The 18,332-nt window shown below is 35.5% G+C and overlaps 1 protein-coding gene across 2 annotated transcripts in view; it reads right to left on the bottom strand.

Moving 5' to 3' along the window:
- LOC141554998 (parvalbumin, thymic-like) overlaps positions 1–18,332 on the bottom strand; it is a 103,051-nt gene that overhangs the window by 45,517 nt on the left and 39,202 nt on the right. Inside the window, exon 1 of one of the 2 annotated variants that reach the window (XM_074287544.1) lies at positions 5,755–5,856. The exons of the other annotated variant lie outside the window; for it this stretch is intronic. The gene's annotated coding sequence lies outside the window, so the exon portion shown is untranslated. Of the gene's footprint in view, positions 1–5,754; positions 5,857–18,332 lie in introns of those variants that run through there. 2 annotated transcript variants of the gene reach the window in all.

Consider the following 18,332-nt stretch of genomic DNA (forward strand, 5'->3'; position numbering starts at 1 on the left):
ATTAAGTGACTTGGTCATATAGGTAGTGTGGCTCTGGCTCCAATGCTCTGTGTTGCTTCTAACTAGTTTTTTTCTCCATATTAAACATCTCCATATTAAACATATTAAACAGCTGCTTCAACTGTTCCTGATAGAATATTCACTCTACGCTTTTCACCCTCTTGGTTGCCCTCCTCCTGTGATTGTCCAGCTGATCAATATATTTCTTAAACTCTGCTGCCCAGAACTGAACATAATATTTCAGACAAGGTCTAAAAATGAGACAAATAGGTAACATAGTCAACAAAATGCTGGGCCTGGAGTCTGGAAATTCAAATTCAGTCTCAAATACTACTTTCAAATCACTGCTTGCCTCAGGTTCCTCAGCTGTAAAATGGGGTTGATAATAATAGTTCCTACTTCCCTTGAAAAGATCAAATGAAGCAATTTTTGTAAAGTGCTTAGTATAGTGCCTAGCATGTGGTAGGCATTATATAAATGGGGTCACATAGAAAAAGGAGAAAATCATCTCTCTGCCAGAGAAAGTTCACACTCTGTACTTACATTGAAAGGCTGTCCACACTTTGACACTAAACTGCCGTTCCAGTTTGACTCCCACAATTCATGTGCTCCTGAGCTAAAAGGCTTTAGGTTTTCCTATCTTTTTTCCTATGTGTGTATTGAGTGGCAAGATTCTAGCCATCAATGAATCTATCCAAACCATTGATAAAAATGTTAAATTTAGAGAGCCAAAGCATATTTCCTGAAGCTATTCCACTGGAGATTCCAGCCCATTAATAGCTACTCTTTGAATCTAACCATCCAACTAACCATCATCCATTTGATTACATTGTTCTCTTATTCACATCTCTCCATCTTCACAGGAATTTTATAAAATACTTTATCAAAAACTTTAACATCTAGGTAAACTGTCTCCATAGCATCCCCCTTAGCTACCAGTTTAGTACTCTCATCAAAAAAGAAATGAGGTTAATGTAGCGTGACCTGTTCTTAATGAAGCTCTTTGTAATCACTACTTTCCTAGCTGAATGTTGACCAACCATCTCTTTAATGATTGGAGCTAGAATTTTCCCAGAAATCAAAATTAAGTCCACAAACCTAGAATTTTCAGATTCTATTATTTTCTTTTGGCTTTTTTGTTTACTTTTTAAATTGAGATGACATTTGCCCTCCTTCCCCATTTCCAGTGATCTTTCTATCTCCTATACTTTTGTTTAAAAATTCCAAGTTGGTTGGTGAGTTTTCTGTGTATACACATAGTCTCTTTAGATAAATCCTATTACCTTCCTTCCTGTAAATGTTTCACTTTGGTTCTTCAAAATGTTATTTGTGAGTATCTCCCATTTTTTCTGGGCTGCCTTCTGCAATAGTTTTTTAGTTTGTGTTATCCCACCCAGGTTTGTTCTTGAACCTATGGAATTTGCTTCCCCAAAATCTAGGTTATACATCAGATAATAATTGGACTTCCTCTTCTCTGTCATAAGCTCTTAGATAAAGTGGCTATTTTCTCTCTTCAGGGTTCACATCCTTTCTAATCCCTTACCAGTTCCTCTCTGTTAGTGATAATCAGATTGAAAACAGAATATCTTCTTGTAGGTTTATCCACTTTTTGAAGGATTAAATTTTTCAGTGAGTCAAGTTAGGAAGTTATCCGCCACATTGCTTTTAAGAGAGACACACAGAGAGAGGGAGGAAGAGACGGAGAGACATCAAAACAGAAAGAGAGACAAAGAGAGGAAGAGACAGAAACAAAGAAAGACAGAGACAGAAAGAGACACACACAGGGAAGGGGAGAAAGAGTGAGGGAGAGAGAAACTCTTTCCATATTATGATAACTAAAGTCCCTCATCACCATTTTAATCATACTCCTGTGCTAGTCCTGTTATCTGTTTGCCAAAAACCTAATCTATTTTCTTCTTCTGTTCAAGTGGTTTTTAATATTTTCCACTCGCAAAATTATACTTGCTTTCTCTCTTTAGATCTTTTCTTCAGATATTCTCTGTTGTGTTTCCCCTACCTTCTGCTTTCTAGATTCCTCCCATGAGCATAGCTTCTTAACATAGGGCATCCCAAAAATCTTGATGTAGTTTAAGACTTTTTTCCCCAAGTGAAATAGGTTTTTCCCTCTACTTAATCATATTTAATTTTTTTCCAATTACATGTAAGGATACTTTTCAACATTCACTGTTATAAAATTTTGAGTTCCAAATTTTTTCTCTCTTCTTCCCTCCTCAGGACTGTAAGCAATCTGATATAGGTTATATATATATACACTTATATTAAACATATTTCTACATTAGTCATATTGTGAAAGAAGAATCAGAACAAAAAAGGGAAAACTACAGAAGGAAATAGAAAAAAAAAAAGGTGAAAATACCATGCTTCTATCCACATTCAGTCCATAATTCTCTCTCTAGATGTAGATGGCATTTTTCATCACAAGTCTACTGGAATTGCCTTGGATCACTGTATTGCTAAGAAGCCCATCACCACTGATCATCACATAATCTTGCTGTTACCATGTACAATGTTCTCCTGGTTCTGCTCACTTAACTTAGCATCAGTTCATGTAAGTCTAGGTTTTTCTGAAATCTGCCTGCTCATCATTTCTTATGGCACAATAGTATTCCATTGTATTCAAATACCACAATTTGTTCAACTATTCCCCAAGTGATGGGCATCCCCTCAATTTCTAATTGTTTGTCAATACAAAAAATAATACAATACAAAACTTTAATAGCTTATCTTAATTTGATAGTTTACATTAAAACGACTAAAGTGTAAAACTGCACTAAGACTTCTGGGACAGATTTAAACTCAGGAAGTTGAGTCTTCTTGGCCCAATAAGATAAATAAGGTGCAAAAAAAAACAAAAAACAAAAAAAAACAAAAAAAAAAACATTTCCTACCCTCAAGCAGTTTACATGGGGGGGGGGGGGGCGGAGGGAGATAAGGAGGGAAGATAAATCATGCTTTTTATTTGTTTTGGTTTGCTTATTTTGTTTGGTTTTGAACTAATTATTTTATCTGTTTAGGCAGCTCCTATTGAAGAAGCTGCCATTGTAACTTATATAATTTCTACTGTTAAAATGCTACCTGGGACACACAGCTATTATAGAGTAGAGGTAGGATTTGAACCAAGTCTTCAAAAAATAATTTCAAAAGGTAGCAGACACTAATGCTTGAGAGAATCAGGTGAACATGAGAAAGATTTAGTGAACTTGTGCATGTGGAACATCAGAAAAGAAATTCAGACACAGGTTTTCTGGATCAAAATTCTGGGTTCCTTTTACTAATACCACCGAGTTTCCTAAGGAATATTCATTAAGCACTCTGCTAGATTGTTAGTCCATTTCAGTCCTGTCCCACTCTCCATGATCCCACTTAGGGTTTTCTTCTCTAACTCATTTTACAGATGAGGAAACTGAGACAGGATTAGATGATTTACCTAGAGTCACATAGCTAGTATGTGTCTGAGCCCAGATTTGAACTCAGGGAGATGAATCTTCCTGACTCCAGGACCGACACTATCTACAGAAGACACAAAAGAAAACTTCTACACTGAAGGAATTTATAATCCAGGTAAGATAAAAATTAATGTACATGAAGCAGTGGTAAACAGTACATAGATAAATGTTAAATGGTGAAATAGAAACTTCAAATCCTGTAGGATTTCAGAGAAAGAGAATGCTTTTCATACATATTATCACTTTTGAGTTTCATAATAATACTGGAAGAAAAGTGATAGTTATTATTAACCTCATTTGCATACGAATCTCAGATCCTCAGATTATAAATACTGCCTGGTTTTTCATGTTTTTACATCCATATTTCTAACACAGAATCTTGTACCTAGTATCACCTTCAAATAAATAGATATTGAACTAGATTCCTTATGATGATACAACCTGAATCAGAACGTTTGTAGTATTTATTGTTGGGGGATTGAGAAAGGATTGAAATTCAACTTGTGACCTCATTGGTATAGGGAATTCTAAATGAGAAAACTCCATTAACCAATGCCCATCTACCCCTCCTCCATAATTTAGAGTTTTAGCAAGCTGCCCGGCATCCTGAGAAGTCAAATGCCTTCCTTACTCAGAGTCACAAAACCAGTATCTGTTAGGTTTCACTTGAATCCTTCCTGATCCAACACCAACTCTCTAGCCTCCGAATCAAATTGCCTTTCACATTTATCATTAGTAGGACCATAGTATATAGTCTTGTGTACTAAGTATTATTATTATTGAATACCAGTTTTAGAAAAGAGATTATAGAGTTCTATTTAGAGTCCAGTAGTAAGCAATCTGTCTGAAAAATACCAGTTCTACCATTGACTACCTAAGTAATCTGGGGCAAATCACTTAACTCTTTGATGCCTCTGTCTTCTTATTTGTAATATATACAAATATATAGATATATATTTATATTATAGATATAGTATATATTATAATATATACAAATATATTTTAATACATAGAATCAGACTACATGATTTTTCTATTTTAGCACAAAATCCATGATCATTAGTCTCTAAAACTGAGGTAAAATATAGTGTACTCTTTAAAGTATTATATAAATATTAAGTAGTATTGTTCAATATTCTATATAAAGCACTTTCTACTCCTTTAAAGTATTATATAAATATTAAACAATTATTATTGTCCTTGTTCAATGCTTGGTTGATTTGATCAATATAATGAAATAGCTGGTAAATTCATCAAAAATAATCTAACCGGGGCAGCTAGGTGGCATAGTGGATAGAGCACCAGTCCTGAAGTCATTAGGACTTGAGTTCAAATCAAGTCACTTCCTGGCTGTGTGACTCTGGGCAAGTCACTTAACTCCAATTGCCTCAGAATTTTTTTTTTAAATCTAACCATTTCTTAAGTTTTATCATCTTGTTTGCCTGAATAAAATAGTTTGGGACTGAACTGATGCATCAACAAAATGAAAACAGACAATGTAAAAATAATTAAAAGTTCACAGAGACATTTAATTTTTTAAAATTGATAGCTCTTTCCCACATAAGATTTCATTAGTTATAGCAACTCCCAGAAACTCCTTTTACAAATGCTGAACTGTAAGTCATCTTAGTGAATGACCTGGGATACTGAAGAAATTAAGTGACTTGCCTTGGCTTACAAAACTATGTATAAAAGGTGGCATTTGAATTCCATTAAAGTACAGATCTTCCTGACTCTCCATACATTATACCATTTCTGTCAAGACTTTACATGAACAAAAGCCAGGGAAGAGCTCTCCTAGGATTCCCTCTCTTGGCAATCTTAGCAGCATCAGCACTTTGTCGCCATTAAAAAGTTATGGGTACAGGCTAAGATGAGATTTTTGTTCAGACAGATCCAGACGTGCTTATTCCACCTCCATGCAAAGACCCAGGAGAGAGGGGAAAATCTGTTGTTTAAGTGGAAAAGAATAAATCTTCAATTAATTGTTCCCTAAGGGGATCACAGGAGGGGAATGAATCTTCCATGAGATTTTCCTTCTGCAAATGACTGTGAAAATAGATGGGGAGGAGGTTACATTTTTACATTTCCAAGATGATCCTGTAAAATTGTGAGAAAATAGGATTTTATTTTAAACTACCCAAATGGATTTTGGAGCCAAGATGGTGGAAAAGTCCGCGTAACTTTCTAAGCTCTGCTCATGCCCTCACAACCAATCTTTGAATTCAACCTCAAAAATAGCATTTCACTGGTGAAATTCACAAAGATTAAAGGAACAACGACTTACCAGCTGAAAATAATCTGGAGGACCACCAGAGCAGGTTTGTCCTGAGGGGCAGGAACAGACTGGCGCAGGCAGGGAGATAGGAAGACTGGCGTGGTGAGCGGACCGGGGTAGCCTCTGTGGCTAGAAAAGTAGTGGAAACGATTCTGCCATAGGCTGACTCTTTGCCCTTGATTATAAAGCAGTAGACCAGCAAAGAGATTAGAGCCAGAGGTATAGGGTATTCTAAAAACGTCAGAACCTAGCAGGATCTGGCTGTACCCACCTCAAACTGGAAGTGTCTCAGCATAGACCAGCGCAACTGTGCAGCTGCAAATCCACACAGCAGGAGGTGCAGCCTGGGGCATCCTCCAATCTGCACAATAGGGGCCTCGGCCTAGGGCAATAGAACTTCCCCAGCCCAATGTGCTTCCCTGGGCAGAGCCACTTCCAGTGCCTTGTGGGACTATCCACTGGGCAACTGCTAATACCCACAGCCCCACAGCAGGCTTAGTGATTAAGTGACTTAGGATAGTGACACTTTCACTGCTCAGCCTCTTGCCTCATTAATCCTCACAGCTGGGTTCTTAGCAAGGAACCCCCCCCCCCAGCTTGGCTCTGCAGGCCTGAGTTACTTCCATTGGGGAACTATTTCCCAGAGCACTCCTGTACCTGGCCACTCTTTGTAGCTGGTTGGCAGGGCATCCATACACCTATTCCTGTTCTGCAGAGGAAGCTGGTAATCTCCTGGCCATGAAGGCAGATCCTATGGGCTTTAAAAAATGAGTAAAAAAATCAAAAAGATGATGGATAGCTTCTATACAGAAAGAGAGCAGGTTTTCAACCCCAGGAGACTAATAGCAGACAGTCTCCAGACAATTGTTGGTCCCAAACACAAAAGGCTCTCGAGAAGAGAGTATTAAAAACCTTAAAGGGGAGCTAGAAGAAAAATGGGGAAAGGAAAGAAAAGTTATGCAAGAGAGTAACAATTTCCTGAAATGTGAATTGGAAAAGGTAAAAAACTCCCAGGAAGTGCAGAGAAACAGAATTAGTGAATTGGAAAAGGTAAAGAAATCACAGGAAAGTAGGATCTGTGAATTAGAAAAGATAAAGAATTCCCAAGAAAGTAGGATTTATGAATTAGAAAAAGAAAATAACTCACTAAAAAAAATAGTGAAATGGGAAAAAATTCCATAGAGCAAAATAACTCATTTAAAAATTCAATTGGACATATAAAGTAAAAAAAAAAAAAAAAAAAAGCTAATGAAGAAAATAACTCATTAAAAATCAGAAATGAACAAATAGAAATGAATGATTCATTGAGACACCAAGAATCAGTCAAGCAAAACCAAAAAAATGAAAAAATAGAAAGAAACATTAAATATCTACTTGGAAAAACAACAGCTCTGGAAAATAGATCTAGGAGAAAAAAATCTGAGGATTATTGGACTTCCTGAAAATTATGATGAAAAAAAAAAAGAGCCTAGATACTATTTTATAGGAAATCATCAAAGAGAAGTGCCCAGAAGTAATAGAACCAGAAGGCAAAATAGGCATTGAAAGAATTCATCGAATACCTTCTGAAAAAGACGCTAAAAAAAAAAAAAAAAAAAAAAAAAGCCACAGAATATTGTGCCTACATTTCAGAACTATCAGACTAAGGAAAAAAATATTACAAGCAGCCAGGAAAAAAACAATTCAAATATCGAGGTGCCATAATAAGGGTCACTCAAGATCTGGCTGCCTCCACATTAAAGTATCAAAGGGCCTGGAATCTGATATTCTGAAAAGCAAAAGAACTGGGAATGCAACCAAGAATAAACTACCCAGCTAAACTGAGCATTTTCTTCCATGGAAGAAGATGGACAGTTAATGAAACAGATGAATTCCATTTGTTTCTAAGGAAAAAAAAATACAGATTTAACAAAAAATTTGATCTCCAACCATAGGACTCAAGAGAAGCAGAAAAAGGTAAAAGGAACTCTTGAAAACTGTATTTCTGTTGTGGATATTCATAAAGACCACATGTATAATTTGATTTTACTAACATGACATAAAAAAGGGAAGTAGAAATGAAAAGGGGATAGTGTCAGAAAAAGGGAAAAGGGGAGATAAAAAGAGGAAAACTACATCCTACAAAGAGGCAAAAAAAAAAAAAAACCCTATTATATCTGAGGGAATTTAGAGAGGGGGAAGAACATTCTGTGAATCTTACTCTCATCAGAGTTGGCTCAAAGAGAAAATAATTGAGATATTTGTTTTACAGAGAATTCTCTCTCACCTCATTAAAAAGTGGGAGAAGAAAAGGGAAACAAGAAAGGGGAAGGAATTTAAAGGGAGTAGGGAGGGATGCTAAAGAGGGAGGGCTGCATGATGCAAGTGGGGCCCAAAAGTTTAATACTGGGGAAGGGGTTCAGAGGGGCAAGGAAAAAATCATAATCTGGGGATAATATGATGGCAGAAAATACAGAATTAGTCATTTTAACTATAAATGTGAATGGGATGAACTCTCCCATTAATCAGAGGCGGATAACAGCCTCAATCAAAAGTCAGAACCCTACAATATGTTGTTTACAGGAAACACATTTAAAGCAGGGAGATACATACAGAGTAAAGGTAAAAAGCTGGAGCAGAATCTATTGTGCTTCAGGTGAAGTAAAAAAAGCAGGGGTAGCCATCCTCAAGCAAAAGCAAAAATTGATCTAATTAAAAGAGATAAGGTAGGAAACTATATCCTGCTAAAGGTAGCATAGACAATGAAGCAATATTAATATTAAACATATATGCACCAAGTGGCATAGCATCTAACTTCCTAAAGGAGAAGTTAAGAGAGTTGCAAGAAGAAATAGACAGCATAACTACAATAGTGGGAGATCTCAGAATTACATAAATCAAACCACAAAACAAATAAGAAAGAAATTAAAGAGGTAAATAGAATATTAGAAAAATTAGGTATGATAGATCTTTGGAGAAAACTGAACGGTGATAGAAAGGAGTATACTTTCTTTCAGCAGTTCATGTAACCTATACAAAAATTGACCATATATTACGACATAAAGACCTCAAAATTAAGTGCAGGAAAGCAGGAATAGTAAATGCTTTCTTTTCAGATCACAATGCAATAAAAACTACATTCAACAAAAAGTTAGGGGTAAATAGACCAAAAAGTAATTGGAAACTAAATAATCTCATCTTAAAGAATGATTGGGTAAAACAGCAAATTATAGATACAATTAATAATTTCACTCAAGATAATGACAATGTGAGACATCATACCAAAATAGATGGGATACAGCCAAAGCGGTAATAAGAGGAAATTTTATATCTTTAGAGGCTTACTTGAATAAAATAGAGAAAGAGAAGATCAATGAATTGGGCTTGCAACTTAAAAAGCTAGAAAAAGACCAAATTAAAAACCCCCAATCAAATATTAAACTTGAAATTCTAAAATTAAAAGGAGAAATTAATAATATTGAAAGTCAAAAAACTATTGAATTAATAAATAAAACTAAGAGTTGGTTTTATGAAAAAGCCTATAAAATAGATAAACCTCTGGTAAATCTGATCAGAAAAAGGAAAGAGGAAAATCAAATTGTTAGTCTTAAAAATGAAAAGGGGGATTTTTCCACCAATGAAGAGGAAAGTAGACAAATCCTAGGCAGGATTGAAGGAGAATGAAGGAGTCCTACCAAATTCCTTTTATGGCATAGACATGGTACTGATACCTAAGCCAGGTATGTTGAAAATTGAGAAAGAAAACGCTAAAATCTTAAATAAGATATTAGCAAAAAGACTACAGAAAATCATCCCCAGGATAATACACTATGACCAAGTAGGACTTATACCAGGAATGCAGGGCTGGTTTAATATTAGGAATACTATTAGTATAATTGGCCATATTAATAACTAAATTAACAAAAACCATATGATCATCTCAATAAATGTAGAAAAAGCATTTAATAAAATCCAGCATCCATTCCTATTAAAAACACTTGAGAGCATAGTAATAAATAGACTTTTCCTTAACATAATCAGTAGCATCTATTTAAAACCATCAGTAAGCATTGTATGTAATGGGGATAAATTAGAACCATTCCCAATAAGATCAGGAGTGAAATAAGGTTGCCCATTATCACTATTACTATTCAATATTGTATTAGAAATGCTAGCTTTGGCAATGAGTTGAGAAAGAAATTAAAGGAATTAGAATAGGTAAGGAGGAAACTAAACTATCATTCTTTGCAGATGATATGATGGTATACTTAGAGAACCCCAGAGATTCTACTAAAAAACTATTAGAAATAATCCACAACTTTAGCAAAGTTGCAGGATGCAAAATAACCCCCCATAAATCATCAGCATTCTTATATATCACTAACAAAACCCAATAGTTAGAGCTACAAAGAGAAATTCCATTTAAAGTAACTACTGTAGTATAAAATATTTAGGAATTTATCTGCCAAGGGAAAATCAGAAACTACGAAACACTTTCCACACAAATGAAGTCAGATCTAACCAATTGGAAAAATATTAAATGCTCTTGGATTGGGCAAGCAAATATAATAAAGATGACAATACTATCTAAACTAATCTATTTATTTAGCGCTATACCAATCAGACTCCCAAAAAACTATTTTAATGACCTAGAAAAAAATAACAACAAAGTTCATATGGAAAAACAAAAGGTCAAGAATTTCAAGGGAATTAATGAAAAAAAAAATCAAATGAAAGTGGCCTAGCTATACCTGATTTAAAATTATATTATAAAGCAGCAGTTACTAAAACCATTTGTTATTGGCTAAGAAATAGACTAGTTGATCAGTGGAATAGGTTAGGGTCAAAATAAAAAACAGCCAATAACTTCAATAATCTAGTATTTGACACACCCAAAGACCCCAGCTTTTGGGATAAGAACTGACTGACAAAAATTTCTGGGAAAATTGGAAATTAGTATGGCAAAAACTAGGCATTGACCCACACTTAACACCATATATTAAGATCAGTCAAAATGGGTTCATAACCTAGGCATAAAGGGTGAGATTATAAATAAATTAGAAGAGCATAGGATAGTTTACCTTTCAGACCTGTGGAAAAGGAAGGAATTTATGTCCAAAGAAGAACTAGAGGTCATTATTGATCACAAAATAGAAAAATTTGATTATATCAAATTAAAAAGTTTTTGTACAAACAAAACTAATGCAGATAAGATTAGAAGGGAAGTAATACACTGAGAAAACATTTTTACAGTCAAAGGTTCTGATAAAGGCCTCATTTCCAAAATATATAGAGAATTAACTCTAATTTATAAGAAATCAACCCATTCTCCATTGATAAATGGTCAAAGGATATGAACAGACAATTCTCAGATGAAGAAATTGAAACTATTTCTAGTCATATGAAAAAATGCTCCAAATCATTATTAATCAGAGAAATGCAAATTAAGACAACTCTGAGATACCACTACACACCTGTCAGATTGGCTAGAATGACAGAGAAAGATAATGCAGAATGTTGGAGGAGATGTGGGAAAATTGGGACACTGATACATTGTTGTTGGAATTGTGAATGATCCAGCCATTCTGGAGAGTGATTTGGAACTATGCTCAAAGAGTTATCAAACTGTGTATACCCTTTGATCCATCAGTGTTATTACTGGGCTTATATCCCAAAGAGATTTTAAAGAAGGGAAAGGGACCTGTACGTGTAAAAATGTTTGTGGCAGCCCTCTTTGGGTGGCCAGAAACTGGAAACTGAGTGGATGCCCATCAGTAGAAGAATTATGGTATATAAATGTTATGGAATACTATTGTTCTGTAAGAAATGACCAACAGGATGATTTCAGAAAGGCCTGGAGAGACTTAACATGAACTGATGCTGAGTGAAATAAGCAGGGCGTGGAGATCATTATATACTTCAACAACAATACTATATGATGATCAATTCTGATGGATGAGGCCCTCTACAACAATGAAATGAACCAAATCAGTTCCAATAGGACAGGAATGAACTGAACCAGCCACACCCAGCGAAAGAACTCTGGGAGCTAACTATGAACCACTACATAAAATTCCCAATCCTTCTATTTTTGTCTGCCTATATTTTTTATTTCCTTTATAGGCTAATTGTACACTATTTCAAAGTCCGATTCTTTTTGTACAGCAAAATAACTGTTTGGACATGTATACATATATTGTATTTAACTTATACTTTTAACATATTTAACATGTATTGGTCAACCTGCCATCTAGGGTAAGGGATGGGGGGAAGGAGGGGAAAAGTTGAAACAAAAGGTTTTGCAATTGTCAATGCTGGAAAATTACCTATGTATAAAATTTTTTGTAAAAATTATCAATTAATTAAAGAATTAATTTTAAAAGAAAATAATAAAATAAAATAAACTACCCAAATGACTTTGATCTTTTCTTCACATTTTCAGTCCAAGTATGAAAATGGCTGATTTATATCTTTAGCTTTCACCAGATTATTAGAGATGAGTGAAAAAATGATACTGCAATGTTTTCCTGGCTTAGCACTTCACAAGCCTTAAGGTCAAATACATACTTTTACTTGGGTATAAGGGTGTAGAAGTCTCTGGACAGAAAATTCCAGATACTCCTACTTTCTCCTGGAAGTGTCAAGAGAAATCCAGACTCCTATTTCCTCCACTCAACTATACTGCCTCTCTTCATCTTGATCCCTACCCAACATCCTCCAGAACCTGAGTATCTACTACATCCAGGTAGCTACCATAATGCAATGGATCAAGAGACCCACCAATTCAGAAAAGGTCTGAGAAAGGAATGTATCTCTTATTTTCTATACAAAAGCCATAGTCCTATGGTGAGGAATAACAAAAGCTAAGATCTGCATAGTACTTTAAGTTTTGCAAATTGATTTACATATATTTTCTTATTTGATACTTAAAATAATTCTATGAGATAGATGCTATTATCCCCATTTTATAGAGGAAAAGACTTAGGTTGAGAGAAATTCAATGATTTTAATATTTTATGTTTTAATATTAATATTTAATAATAGTGATGTGTTGGGTTGTAGTTTTTTGGGTTTTTTTCTTCATTGCTTTTTTTTCTCCTTTTAAACAATTCTTAGTTGCAAAGAATGGCTATTTGGGTAGAGGAGGAGAGGGGACTATATCTGGAAATGAAAATACTGTAAAAATAGAATATAGGCACAATTTTTTTAAAGCGGGCACCAAATACATTAACAAGTATCATTATAGAGGATTGTCCTCTAGGAATTGGTGCTGACTCAGAGCAGCCCCTAGATCCTCTGGAGCTGAGGGATGAAGCTGGAACAGCTGGAATATGATAGTATCATGAATCATTGGATATTCAACATCCTGCTACCATCAGAAACATATCCAGAGAACCTTTCCAGTGGATTCTTCAGGATCTTCCTGTACTAAGTAAGTCACCAAATTTAACAGAAAGAAAGAAAAAATTGCTTTGCTCCATCATCATCATCATAATCATCCGTTTCTTCTTCTTCTTCTTCTTCACATTTCTGTAGTGCTTTAAAGTTTTAAAAGCTCTTTCCTTACAACAACCCTGCCAGGCAACAAGTATAAGTATTATTATATTCATTTGACATCCATAAGAATACTGTGGAAAAATGACTCAGGATGGGATAAGCAACAGACTAACCACTAAATGACTGAACATTTTAGCTCTAGCTTAGTCATTGTAGTCTGAGTTTCATCTCAGCCCAAGGGACTTAAATTTCTTGAACTCATCAATAACACAATGATCTGAGCAACTGCATCAACCTTCTACTTGTCCTCCAGTCTTTTAAAGTTCTGACTTCTCTGCTGTCTGAAAAATCCCCCATGAACTCAAAATGCACTGTGTACAAAATAACAGCAATATTGTGGGAAGATCAGCTGGAAATGACTTTGCTATTCTCATCAATACAATGATCCAGGACTGCTCTGAGGGACTTATGATGAAAATTGCTATTCATACCCCAATACAGATTGAAACATATATTCATTCTCATTCTCTCATTCTCTCATATTCATTCTCTCTCTCTCTCTCCTCTCTCTCTCCTCTCTCCTCTCTCTCTCCCATGTCTGTCTCTGTCTCTGTCTCTGTCTCTCTCTCTCTCTCTCTCTCTCTGTCTCTCTCTCTCTCTCTCTCTCTCTGTCTCTGTCTCTCTCTCTCTCTCTCTCTCTCATATTCTCTCTCTCTCTCTCTCTCATATTCTCTCTCTCTTTCTCTCTCTCTGTCTATTTTTCTTGAGTTTTTTTTAGGGGGAGAGATTTATGCTTTCTTTCATAACGTGACTTTTATGGAAATGTTTGGCATAACTAACTTCACATGTGCCTTCTTAATGGGGGATAGGGATAGGGTTAAGGAGGAGAATCCAAAACTCAAAGTTTTAAGAACAAATGTAAAAAATTTGTTTTAAATGTAATTGGAGAATAATAATAAAAAATAAAGTTTGGGCTATTTTTTATCCAAAAATCTCTCTCTTACAGGGCAACTAGGTGGTTTGTTGGCTAGGGCCTGGAATCAGGAGAATCTGAGTTCAAATCTGACCTTAGATACTTTATTAGTTTTGAGACCTTGGACAAATAATTTCACCTTGTTTACCTCAGTTTCCTCATCTATAAAATAAGCTACAGAAGGAAATGGCTAAGGAAACCCAAATGGTGCCATAAAGAGTGAATCACAGCTAATAGACAAAACAACAATCTATCCTTTTTGAACCAGATTGTCTTATTTCTATTAGAAAATAATTTTTTCGGTTCCTATTGATTGTAGGATCATAGATTTGGAATTGGAAGGCACCCTAAAGGTTATCTTATCCAATCCCCTTGTGTACAAATGAGTTATTCTGGGTTACTTAGCTAATGTGTCAGAAGGAGGATTTGAACCTCAAACCTTTCATTATGAAGGCTGTCCTCTTTTCTGTCTCCCAGAACTCCAAAATGATATAGTCTTACTCCTTCTTTTCATATTTGAGGAAACTGAGATCCAGGAAGCTTAAAATGACTTGCCCAGTCACATAGGTATTAAGTAGAAGAGCTAGGATTCAAACTCAGATCCTTAAACTACTGAGGTCTATTTCCACGGGACCATGCTGGCTCTCTTCCTCTAGACTTTCTTTATAGCACTTATGGTTTACCCCACATACAATCTGTCACTTTAGCATAAATAGTCTTATACTGTTTTCTAATTATTTCATTTGTCATGTTTCCTTAAAAAGAATGTAAGCTCCTTGGGGGCACTATATTTATATTTCTTTTGTATTTGCACAGTGAATATATTGTGCACTATGCTATTTGTACATAGTTAAGTACTCAGTATGGGGAAGCTAGATGGCTCAGTGGAAAAAGAGCTGGATCTTGAGTTAGAAGACCTGAATTAAATTCGATTTCAGATATTTACTAGTTATGTGACCTTGAGCATGTCACTTTGTTGGGGCTTGGAGGACCCCAAAAATATTGAGGTTCCAGACTGGTATCATAAGGTATCTCAAAATAATTTTGCAGGCTTGGACCCATCTCCAAGTCAAGGGATAAAGTTCATTATAATTTTAATGCCAATTATAATTATAACACAGGTTAAATTTCAAAAGAAGTTAGCAAAGTATCAGGAGCAAGAAGGTAAATTTAAGGGAAAAGTGAAAGAGAGCAGGTGCTTCATGTCACTGATATGTTAATTTTATGGCTTAAAAATAAAGTTAAGGAATGCTCTGGTTCTGACTTTGCCTGTAGATGCACCCATAGTTCCCAAGGCAGAGATGGGGGCTAGAGTGGGAGAAAGAAACCTTCTAAAGGTGTGTGTTTTTAAACCTGATACATCACTATGCTAAGCATAAACAGGCACTAGGTTAAGTGGTAGTGGGCACTAGGTTAAGTTTTATTGTTATTTTTTTCTGCACCTACGTTAACTTTAAGTATTACGTCATTGTTGCTCATTAGTTTTAGAATTCTGTTAGCACTGACCAACAGACTGTTATCTGACAGCCAGCAATATTTATGGGTTTAGCATCCTGGTCACCTGGAGTAAAATGGGGCAGGATAACCTAGAGGAAGAAATATATATTTCCAACTACATCACTCCCAAGGCTGGGTTGGGGCTACCGCTACATCCCTCCTAAGGACTGCAACACATCAACTTAAGCCCTGTTTACTTAGGAGCCAATGAGGTGGCTCATTGAATAGAGAGAGCTTGGTGTGGAGTCAGGAAGACCTGAATTCATGTCTGTCCTTAGAAGCTTACTAGCTGTGTAACCCTAAAGTCACTTAACCTCATTTCCTTAAATCTACTAGAGAAGGAAATGCAAATCATTCCAGTATCTTTGCCAAGAAAACCTCAGACATAGTATAGTTCACAGGCTCACAAAAAGTTGGACATGACTGAACAATTGAAGAACAATAGCAACAAGGTGCTCAACATAAATACTTGTTAATTGACTGATTGAATCAGATCTTGAATGCTGTGCTATATGTGAAGCATGGTATTCCTTTCTCTATCTGCCTATTGGCCCCCAAAGCAATTGGATACATTTACCCATTTTCCCAAGAAATTAAAAGAACTGTGTTTGTAAAACTCATAATATAATTAAGGTCAGACTTTAGTTCTTCAGAGAAAGACATTATATTTCATGTTTGGAGATTAGAAGTATGGCATTTATCTGGAGGAGGGGATGGGGGAAAGGGGAGAAATTGGAACACAAGGTTCTGCAAGGGTTTATTGTTGAAGAATTATCTATGCATATGTTTTAAAAAATAAAAAGCTTTAATTTTTAAAAAAAAGGTATGGCATTTCCATAATGTCCTCCTCTATCAATCTTCCATAAACACTGAGAACCAGTGTCTGCCTCAGCTTTTTAGATCTTTCCCTAGAAAGGACCCCTCTGACTTCTTCCCCAAAAGGAAGGATTGATTCCTGGGTTCATTTCAAAAGTATGCCTCATGTCTAATTTCAATATCAATACCTGTCCCTAAGCAACGAGTATGTTGGTTTTGGGGGGGAATGGAACTGATACATTTTACGAAAGTCCCCAGATTTTGAGAATCTGAACTACAAGTCCCTGGGAAATACTGGAAATGTCTTTTCTACACTAAGCTTGTCCTGTCCTGGGAACTTGGAATAACTTTGTTCACAGGAACTAGGAGCTGGTTGGTCTGGTTACCTAAAGGCTGCTCTGTGTAATTAAGCTCATCATCAACCAACAATTAATGATACCCATTAGAGCCAACACAAATAAGAAGATACCCAAAAATGCATTCCTTTCAGCTCCCATCCCAAAGAAGCAAATAGGAAATAGGTCAGCGAGAAATAAAAACATTTCAAGGGAAATCAAATGATCTTTAATTCTTCAACTTGAGAGAATTCAATTAAAAGGAGTGGGAGGGTGGATGTAGAGAGAGGAGTCAAATAATCCAGGTAGGATAAATCAGATTCAGAATGTGAATTCCTGCAGAAAGGTGAATGAAACTCACTGGCCGCTCTTCATTTAGGACTGTAATGTTTGAAAGAATCAAATGTCTGCTGCATTTCCATATTGTTAATCACCAACATGAAGGAGAAGATTCTGGAGGAAAGTTGTTGTGTTTAAGGGAAGGCTAGAGAAAGTAAGAGGAAAAAAATGCTCAAAGGATCCTGAGTTATTAAAAACCGGGGAGATTTAAATATCAAAATGGCAAAGGGCTAGAGCAGGGGCTCTTGAGTATTTGAAATAAATGCCTTTGGTAGTCTGGTGATGGCTATGGACCACTTCTAAGAAAATTATTTTTAAATAATTGAAGGAAATGCTAAATTTCAATTAAAAGTTAGTAAAAAATAAAGGTGGGCTTTTTTTCTACCCAAATTCACACATCTCCCTGAACTCTATCCATAGACCTCTTGAGCTAGAGGATCAGCAGATATGGTTTCTTTCTTTCCTTTACCAGGACCTTCTTCTGTGACTCTGAGCAAGTTACTGACTCTCAGGTCCTTAATTTCCTTAGCTACAAAATAAGAATATTAATTTAGATGATCTTTAAGGTTCCCTCTATTTCTAATTTTTCTTTGATTCTAATCATAGGTTCAATTTAATATTTGAGCTCTAATTCCAAATGAAGACATGAAATCCAATGTAAACAACAAAAAAACCGAGGAATTTTTTTTAGAAAAAAGACTATATTGTATGATAGCAATTTCTTCTTTTGCCTACTAAGTAGAAAACTTTTTGAGAGCAGACGCTGAATCATAGATTTATAACTGGAAGGAACCTTATCTTTTTACTGACTTATCTAAAAGCAATTCCAACAAACTCTTAAATCTTTCCCCAGTTTTCCTTGTTTATAATTGTTATCACATCAAAGAAGCTGGCCCATCAATCTAACTGGCTACTTTTGCACAAACACATAAATTTAGACACTAGTTCTAATGACAAAATATGCTTCAATTGTGTGCATGAATATATACATACTCATATACCTACATAAATACCCACAGGTATGCAGTGCGTGTGTGTAAATTTCAGCTTTGCAAGCCTCAAAATTTCTGCCTGTAAGGGTAATGCTAGAAAAAGCACAAGAGAGAGAGAGGGATGTGGCAGTTGAGATGCTAGGTCATTTTTCATAATGA

The sequence above is a fragment of the Sminthopsis crassicaudata genome, chromosome 1 (genome assembly GCF_048593235.1).
Source record: "Sminthopsis crassicaudata isolate SCR6 chromosome 1, ASM4859323v1, whole genome shotgun sequence".
NCBI classification, from domain to species: domain Eukaryota; kingdom Metazoa; phylum Chordata; class Mammalia; order Dasyuromorphia; family Dasyuridae; genus Sminthopsis; species Sminthopsis crassicaudata.